Below are 10,121 nucleotides of genomic sequence, written 5' to 3'. Positions count from 1 at the left end.
TTCCATGAGAACGACAGCATCACTTCAGGCTCTACCTGACCAAGCTACAGCAAAGCAGCTGACATAGAATCAGAGAATCTTCAGAGCTGGAAGGGATCTTTAAAGGTCATCTGGTCCAACTCTCTTGCAGTGAACGGGGACACCACAGCTAGATCAGGTTGCTCAGAGCACCCTTGAAAGTCTCCAGGGATGGGGCATCCATCACATCTCTCAGCAACCTGTTCCAGTACCTCACCACCCTCACTGTAAAAGACTTTTTCTTTATATCCAACCTAAACATATCCTCTTATAGAAATTAAAATAACAAAATGATCTTAAAAAAAAAAAAAAGAAATCTCAGTTTCATGTGTGTTTTGTTCAGCCAAGAAGAATGCTCCTCCCAAACTGAAGAAATATAAAATAAATGAAAATTACTGTATTTTCACTTTGGAAAGGTTCGTCTGGTTTAACCTCTTCTGTATGTGTATGTGCCTACCCCCAGTATTCCAGACAAAGATTAATGGAATAACGATGCTGCCTTTGCTATTAATAGAATGGGTTCAGGCTGATTAGTCAAGCTTAACCTACTTGTTTTGACAAGGTCTTCAAGTTTACTTCAGTTTAAACAAGAATAGAAAGCTCCTTAATGATGTTTATTAAGTATGAAGCTATATTTTCCTGTACTGGCAAAGAAGAGAAATGAATAGCTTGAAGATGTCAAACAAACATTTTAAAGTATGTTCTGTAGTATAAGTGACCCGTCTGGTTTGTTTCCCTAGATTTAGTCAAAATACCTCATCCACATAATAACAGGAGGAGATTTCAGCATCAAATTCCTTTGTTAGAAGGTGAGCAAGAAATATTGTTTCATGCATTTCTGAGTCAAAAGAATTAGTCATAAGCATTATTTACTGGAAGGATTGGCTTTACTATCAGAAAACTGGAAGTTGCAATTCTGTATAGTGAATATAAATTAATGTTTGATCTTTAAGAAAAGAAGCCCAAACATTAAATGCAAGTCCAGGTCAGATGCACACAAGATACTTAAGAATTGCAAGCTCTTTTATCTACTGAATTAAATGTACTGACCAGATACTTTTGTTTCCCCCAAATTTCCTAAGACCCCTTCTCTGCTATATCCTCCGCTTTCAGACAGCAACAGCTATGGAGACAATTAAGCCCTTAGAGGAGGAATGTCATTGACGCAGATCAGGACAGGAGCCCTTTTATTTGATAATGCAGAACAGTGGCTAACGGAGGGACACTTTCCCCTGGAGCTATGGCTTTTAGAATAAAACTACATGAGTTCCTGTGCAGTTTCTACAGCTGTTACTCATCTCCCCTAGGCTCATCACTCAATTAGCAGAATTTTTTATGGTGAGTATTATGATGTTGTATTTCATGCCACGCTTCCTCATGTGTGCTGTAGCTTGTGTTGACCCACACATCCTAGAACCAGGCCTAGGCTGTGTAGACTGTGCAGATATATCAGGGTTTGGTGGAATGGCAAGCTGATGCTCACCTGTGTCTAATGTCAATCTGGAAACAGATCACAGCCTGGTCCCAGAAACTGCAAGTGAAGACAGATCTGATAGCTTACATATTGCCCAAGCATCCTCATCTGCAATGAAAACATTACTTATCTATCTAAGAAGACACATAGCTCCACAATGATACAGTTCTCTTTCAACCACAGCCCTGAACTGTCAGCCTGAAACTTACCTGCCCTGACTAATAACATCAGCCTGGTGGAGTGGCAATGAGGAGCTTGGAGGACTGGATTTGAGGTCTTATGTGATGGGCACAGGGCAGAGGAGGAGCTGTCTGTGCAGCCAACCACAGGCAATTCAGCTCCCAGGAGAAGCTTGCTGGAGGCAGTCTGTAACATCTGGGTTGAGAAACAGCTGTGATTTGCTGATCCGCATAATTGAGATGCCTCTCTGGAATTGTATCCAGAGGAAACTCAGCATCTGAGCAAACAAGACAACCAGGAAGGATGTGGGATTGAAATAGATGGGAGTCAGGTCTCCCCTCTCCCTAGCTGTGTGCTAAACGCTGTTCTTGGGTGCCTTGCTTCTTTGCAGGAGATTTATAACAGGCAGCATCAGTGCTGCAGCCTCCTGGGATCACCATGTGGAAGTTAGTAGCTTATGACTAATTTTGTGTCTCTGGCCATGGTATTTGGGCTGACAGACACACATCCATCTCCCTGTCAGTGCAGAATTCTTGTCCAGAAAGCATTTCCAGCCTTTTGTCCAGTCTCTGCCTTCAGACACGAAGTTTTCCCTTTGGATTCTATTCCAGTCCAACAGTGCCAGGATATTTTCCCCTCCATTTTAAATAACTTTTCACTACTTTGAAGTTTTTGTACTACCCCACACCACTCGGCTGCCCCCTCAGCTGCTGGCCCCCATGGCACTGTTCCAGCATTTCACTCCACACTCCTGTCTCAAATGCTCATTTCTCCTGTTAAGATTTTCTTGGAAAAGCCCATTTCTCTAGTCTCTAATCAATATATATTCTTGAAGAGACTTTACATGAAAGCTTTATATATGCATTTCCAATAAATAGCTTTCTTGACCTAAGTGCAGCTTTGGGTAGTGAGGGGAATAGGAGACAGGAGGCCGGGATCAGGAGAAAGGAAAGAAACAATGAGTGAAATATTTCACGTTCCCCAGAAATCATGACACTGTGTCTATCATTTCACCATTAGAAGTGGGACTTAGCTGCCTTACCCTACAGTGTTTTGAAATGACAGGGGTAGTCTTTGCAGTTTGGAGACTGCTAAGAATAAAATGCTATTTCTAAAATATATCATATAGCAAGGGCATCGTTTGCTGGAATTCTTTACAAAGACATTTTCGTGTGGCAGCTAATTGCTTATTAAATCAATCTTCGTCAGTGACATTGACAGTGGGGTTGAGTGCACACTCAGCAAGTTTGCAGATGACACCAAGCTGTGGGGTGCAGTTGACACACCAAAGGGATGGGATGCCATCCAGAGGGACCTAGACAGGCTTGAGCAGTGGGCCCAGGTGAACCTCATGAGGTCCAACAAATCCACCTGGGTTGAGGCAATCCCCACTACCAATAAAGCTGGGGGATTTAGCATAGCCCTGCCGAAAAACATATGCCACTGTGTCTCATTTTTCATTTAAAAATCTCAGCCTCAGCTGAAATATGTAGAAATTCAGTGAAAAACCATGTATCCCCCCTACAATGATGCTGTAGTACCGAGAGGTCAGTCAGTAACAGCATACTAAGTGCGTGCAGAAAAATGATTCAATTTGAGAAGATATCTGCAAAAGAGAAATTCCTCTAATCTTCATTCTTTCAACAGTGGGGTACTGGTGGATGGCAAGCTGGACATAAGCCAGCAATGTGCCATTGCAACGCAGAAAGTCAACCGTATCCTGGACTGCATCAAAAGAAGTGTGGCCAGCAGGATGAGGGAGGTGATCCTGCCCCTCTGCTCTGCACTGATGAGAACTCATCTGGAGTACTGCATCCAGATATGGAGTCCTCAGTACAGGAGGGACATGGACCTCTCAGAGTGCATCCAGAGGAGTGCCACAAAAATGATGCAAAGGATGGAACCTCTCTCCTATGAGGACAGGCTGAGTGAGCTGGGGCTGTTCAGCCTGGAGGAGAGAAGGCTCCAAGGTGACCTGACAGTAGCCTTTCAATATCTAAAGGAGAGCTACAGGAAAGAAGGAGACAGATTGTTTAGCAGGGTCTGTGCTGACAGAACAAGAGGAAATGGTTTCAAGCATAAAGAGGGAAGATTTAAGTTAGATATGAGGAAAAAGTCTTTTACAGTGAGGGTGGTGAAGCATTGGAACAGGTTGCCCAGAGATGTGGTGGATGCCCCATTCTTGGAGACTTTCAAGGACAGGCTGAACCAGACCCTGCGCAACCTGGTCTAGCTATTAATGTCCCTGTTCATTGCAGAGAAGATGGACTAGGTGGCCTTTAATGGTTCCTTCCAACTTTAAGGATTCTATGATTCTACAATCCTAATCTTTATATGCTTTATCATTTTTGGACTTGCCTGTGGGAATTTTGAACTGCCAAGTAGAATAAAGTTGTATCTCAATTTATCTTTGCCCCATGAAGTCCTGAGCATTTGTATTTCAAGGATGGAAAATGCAGAATACAAATCTACCCACAAGGACACAAAACCATTACATGCAATTCTTCCCTCTTGTGGCTATGTCCTAAGACAATAATGTCACAAAGTTGCCTGGATGTTTGTTATTTCAATTTGTAAAAGGTGAAATATTCCTTATTCCTATATTAACACTCCTAAATGTTTTACTTATATTTAAATGGCAGCCACAGGAGCACTGAATTAACACTTGTCTAATGACAAATGTGAATTTATAGGCAATTATGCATCAATCCCTCATCGACTCTGTATCACTGCATAAACAAGAGTAGGAGAATTGCACCTTAGTGCTTATCAAAAAGCCTAACATTTAAACTAGGATCATCTCATTGCCATGAAAAACACAGGAGTCTTAAATGGTGATGTTTTTGGGAAAAGAGCACAGTTAATTAATCCCAGCACTCTGTTATGTCTTGGGTCTAAAGCTGTCATACCGAAACTTGCAGGAGTTCTGGCTTAAAGCTGCAGCAAAACATTTCTGCTATGAACTGGATCCTCAGGGTTATACCAGCTGTGCTTCTGGCCCAGAACAAGAGTCTTTTCTCATTTAAAACCCAGCCAATACTCATGTAAGTATGTGAGCTGATCTCAGTTTTGTTTTGGGAAATGGACAAACTGTGGTGAATAGCTTTTCTCCAGTGGCCGAATTCTGCAGGGGCTTAGACTATGCTAAATTTCTCTCCTACAAGCAACATTCAAAGCTTTTCACTTCAACGAACCTTTAATAGCAAATGATCATAAGAATATACCCTGAAGATATCTTTAATTGAGTGTTCATCTGCAAAGATGCTGTTGTTAGTCCTAGCTCTGACTGTGGTCACATAGGTACGTATGTTTACCAGAAACTGAGCTGCATTCTCTTTAAACTCCTGTTGACTTGGGCAGAGGCTGTAGATTTAGCTGAAGCCTTGTTAACACACAGAGAAGTCAATAGGATTGTTTTCAGGGACTGTGATGGTCTTTGATGGCCCTGGCCCGGGACAAGAGTTTATAGTCTTTGCAGCCAGAAAAAACTGAATGAGATCATTTGATCTGATGTCTGGTTAATCACAGAACATGCAAGTTTTGCCCAGATATGCCAGTACTACGAGAACATTCTTTTCCCCAGGATATTGGGAAGCTCTCAGCATGACGAGAAGGAGTAGAGGTGCCTTTCTTTTCATATTACCCTCACCCCACTGCCAGCCATGAGAAGACTGCCAGAGAAGACTGCAAATACTGGCCAGCCTCCTCCTCTCACAGCATGTGTATTTCATGCAGTCTTAAAATAAGTACAATTGTAGTAGGTTAAATCAAAAATACATGTAGTCCAGTACTACTTCCAAATGTAGCAAATGCTTTCGAGAAGTGCAAAAAGCTGAGCAATATAAAATCATCCTTCTCATAATCAGTGGCTTAGGAATCTCTTGAACCAGAGGTTGGCGCTAGATATTCATACTGGAATAATCTGGTGGAGGGGTCTCTCCTCCAGGAACTGCCTTTTTTTTTTTTTTTTTTTTTTAACCCATTAATTTTGCTCCCAGAATCTATATTAATCCCCTTTTTCTTATAGTATGTTATATCTCATTGGAAGAACGCTGAGGGTAAATCCACTTCCTTCATATAAGCTGTCTCAATATTTTCCTCACAGCTATCAGGAAATTTCTCATTTCAAGGCTGGATTTTTCCAATTCTAACTTCCCAGAGCTAGATCTTATCAGGCTTTCATCAGCACACTTGAAGCAGAGGATGGAAAACAGATTTTTCTCTTTCCCTTTCCCTATTGTACTGTATCTGTCTTTAAGTAATAGCCACTCCGAATTTTAAAATCCTGATCCAGAGGCGAGTGATTTACTTTAAGCACATAAGCAATCCCATTGACTTCGGTGCGACTACTCTCGGGCTAAAAGTTAAATGTGTTTTTAAGTGCTCTGCTGGAATAGTATTTAAGTTCTCATTAATTTCTAATTCACTTTCATTCCTTGCTCATGATACTTGATCCCTACAATGAGTTGGAAGCACAGTGTTTAAGTAAATAGTTCAGCATGGGATCAAGTAAGTAGCTCACAACAAAGCAATTTCCATTGTAGGCTTTTGTCTAGTGCTAAAGGAATTCTGACTGATGGATACCAAGGGCTTTTCTGATTTATTTTCTCCAAGGAGCTAATACTCTTCATTCTTTTTAATTCCCTCTGCTGCCTGGTTTATTTATTCAGCAGTGCCCTAAACAAGAAAGGTTTCCTTCGAACAATAGGCTGCTTTGCACTCTGTTCTCTGTGTGTGTGGTTTACTGAATCCAGACCTAGAGAAAATGTGCTGGTCTTCAGCTGGTATGAATCAAAGCTGTTTGCAGAGATGAGGGAGATATGCTTATTTACATCAGCCAAGGATCTGACCAGCTGTCTACAGTATTAATATACAAATGTGTGCACACATTAAGACCTAGGCAAATCAATAGACCTTCAGCAACCTTAATTAGAATATGAAATATCTTATTAGAAATGCAAAGGCAAAAGAGAGAAATGAAGGCTTATTTCTTCCTGACGTCAAGTAGGAGAATATACAGTATAATACTGTCTCCCAATTCTAATAGCAAAATACTTTTGAGTAATGTTAGCAACAAAATCACATGGGTGCTACAGACCTTCTAGAGCTTTCTAGTATTTAAGTTGTTTCAGATGAATCTGCCTTATTTCAGAATTTTTGATATTGGTTAATGACCAGTCCTATGTCCTACACATACGTGACTAGAGACTCTGGCTCCCTTTGCAGGCAACACGAAGTGGACACTTCAGCCAGATTAGTAAGTTAAATACTGCCTAGCTCATGGTTTCAATAATTTTCTTCTGTATCTCTCTGTTGACCAGATGCAGAGCTAAATCCCTTCTGCGAGGTGCACAGAATATGTGATGAGAGTACACCTTAATGTACAGTACTAGCCCAGTACTCCAGATTTTTGTCAATATTCCGGAGTAAAATGTTTTTTCATGAAATTGCCTGTTACTAATTTGCATACACTAGCTATAGCGCATGTAAAGGTACAGTTCTTAAAGAACTAAAAAAACCTTTACTTGAGTGAACAAATGGTTATGTTTTAGTGTACAGTTTCCAGCTGGAACCTAAGCGTATTTTTTACTACCTCTTCAAGTCTTACAAAAAATCTCAATGTAGAGGTACAAAATTGCCTTCACAGGCAGAGGAGATACTTTAGTTTTCCAAAGCTCAGGAAAAACAGTGAAGTATTTAGCATTAGCACTTTTGTGAGAAAATAAGTATCTCCTGTGTAAATGCATAAATAAGAATATACAATTAACATCCTTCCAGCTGCACTGGAGACAGCATTTTCTCCATTGAGTCTATGCCCCATGATTGTTGATATGTCCTTTAAATATAGGAAATACAGTAAAAACATAGAATCATAGAATCATAGAATGGCTTGGGTTGGAAGTGACCTCAAGGATCGTCAAGTTCCAACCCCCCTGCCACAGGCAGAGTTGCAAGCTGCTGGATTAGATTGCTCATTGCCCCATGCAAGCTAGCCTTAAACACCTCCAGGGACAGGACATCCACAACCTCTCTAGGCAACGTGTCCCAGCACCTCACCACTCTCTCAGTAAATAAATTCCCCCAGACATCCAATCTTAATCTCCCTTCCTTCAGTTTAAAATCATTCCCCCTTGTCGTATCACTGTCTACCCACATAAAAAATTGATTTCCCCCAGTTTATAAATTCCCATTAAATATGGGAAGGCCACAATGAAATCTCCCTTCAGCCGTCTGTTTTCCAAGCTGAACAAGACCAATTCCTTCAGTCTGTCCTCATAGGAGGGGTGCTCCAGCCCTGGGATCACCTTTGTGGCCCTCTGCTGGAACCTCCCCAACAGCTCCACATCTTTTCTGCGTTGGGGACTCCAGACTTGGATACAGTACTCCAGCTGGGGTCTCATGAGTGAAGAAGAGAGGGGGACAATCACCTCCCTCTTCCTGCTGGCCATCCCTCTTCTGATGGAATCCAGGATACTATTGGCCTTCTGGGCTGTAAGTGGACACTGTTGGCTTGTGTTAAGTTTTTCATCTACCAGGACCCCTTAGGCCTTCTCAGCAGGGCTACTCTCAGGGATTTCTTCTCCCAGTTTGTATACATGTCTGGGATTACCTCAGCCCAGTTGCTAAACTCTCTGGCAGCATCCCTTCTTTTTGCTGTATCAACCAGGCCACTCAGTTAGATGTCATCAGCAAACTTGCTGTAAGTGCACTCAATTCCATCATCTATGTAATCAGTAAAGATGTTAAAGAGTACTGGTCCCGAGACACAGCCCTCGGGGACACCACCTGTCACCAGCCTCCACCTGGACATAGAGCCATTGACCACAGCTCCCTGGCTGCAACCTTCCAACCAATTCCTTATCCACTGAATAGTCCACGCTTCAAATCCATATCTCTCCAATTTAGAGGTAAGGATGCAGTGGGAGACCATGTCAAAGGCCTTGCAGAAGTCCAGGTAGATGACATCAGTTGCCTCAGGAACTGCATCAGGAATCACTACTAGCCATTGTCAAGAAATTAGGATGTCTGATACCGTGCTGGATACTAATAAATGTATCTGACCCAAAACCTAAGAGAAAATCTAGCAAGATTTTTAGTTGTTATTGTCTAATTCTGAAGTAAATTACTGCATTAGGTTATGCTTAAACTGAGTTTTCCTTTATCTTTTATGACTTTAACACTTTGATGCAAGTTTTAGGAAAGATGATGACTTAGATATGGTAGCTGCCATCTCGGCTGACTGCAGATGGTGCTAGGAAATGGTAGACAGGAATTTGTACAGCTTGAAATAATTCCTAACATCGTTATGCTCTAAGTGTGAATGCTCAGATCCTGCCAACTTCCATGCATGCCAGAAGTTACACATAGCAGACTATAAATCCAATTTTGGCTTGTATTATACAAATATAAACAGGAAAACAGAAATAGCTGAGGTTGGAAGGGACCACTTGAGATTATCTGGTACAACCCGTACTCAAGCAAGGCCACCTTGAGCTGGTTGCCCATGACCGTATCCCATCAGATTTCAAACACCTCTACGGATGTAGACTCCACAGCCTCTCTGGGTAACATTTTTCAGTATTTGACTGCACTCATGGTAAAAAACTGTTTTCTTGTGTTCAGATTGCATTTCATGTGTTTATGCCCAATGCCTCTTGTTGTGTTGCTGGCATCACTGAGTCTGGCTCTTACCTTCATTCCCTCCCATCAGGTATTTAGCTATAATAGGATCCCCATGAGCCTTCTTCAGGCTGAGGAGTCCCAGTTCTCCTGACCTCTCCTCATACAGAAGATGCTCCTGTCCCTTAATAATCTTTATGGCCCTGCAGTGGACTTACTACAGGGTCTCCATGTCTCTTGTACTGAGGAGCCTAGAACTGGACTCTGCATTCCAGATGTGGCCTCACTAGTGCCAGTTAGGGGGCAAAGATCAACTCCCTTGGCCTGCTGGCAATCCTGTTCTTAATGCAGATCCGGATACCACTGGCAAAGACTTACGGACAAACCAGGTCAAGTTGAAGCTGCATGTCCTATCAGTTAGATTAATCTGTCCTGGTTTTAGAGACCTATGTTTAGGTTAGTCTGCTACGTCCACTTTCCACTCGAGACAAAAACAAGGTCTTCTGAACTGTGACTCATCTAATTCTGAGGTCAAGGTCTACAGCAGATCAGCTGAATTGCAGCTCAGAAAAAAAACTGCTGTCTGAAGTGCACACTGTACACACTCAAATCCAGACTGATAAGTCCCATATTCTTTTCTTAGTACTTACTATTTCACAGCACCTGCAAAAGTGTTAAGAAAATTGAAGCTCAGGCAAATCCTCATATTTGCCTGAATGGTTTCATAACAGAGAAGAAAATAAAAGTATTTTACAGGTTTTGCGCTTGTCCTGTTATATCACACGTGCATCTTCATGGGCTTCATTTCCGTTAATTGCAAATACTTACC

This window comes from Gallus gallus, chromosome 2, assembly GCF_016699485.2.
Source record: "Gallus gallus isolate bGalGal1 chromosome 2, bGalGal1.mat.broiler.GRCg7b, whole genome shotgun sequence".
In the NCBI taxonomy this organism is placed as follows: domain Eukaryota; kingdom Metazoa; phylum Chordata; class Aves; order Galliformes; family Phasianidae; genus Gallus; species Gallus gallus.
Note: the sequence above shows the minus strand (reverse complement) of the source record.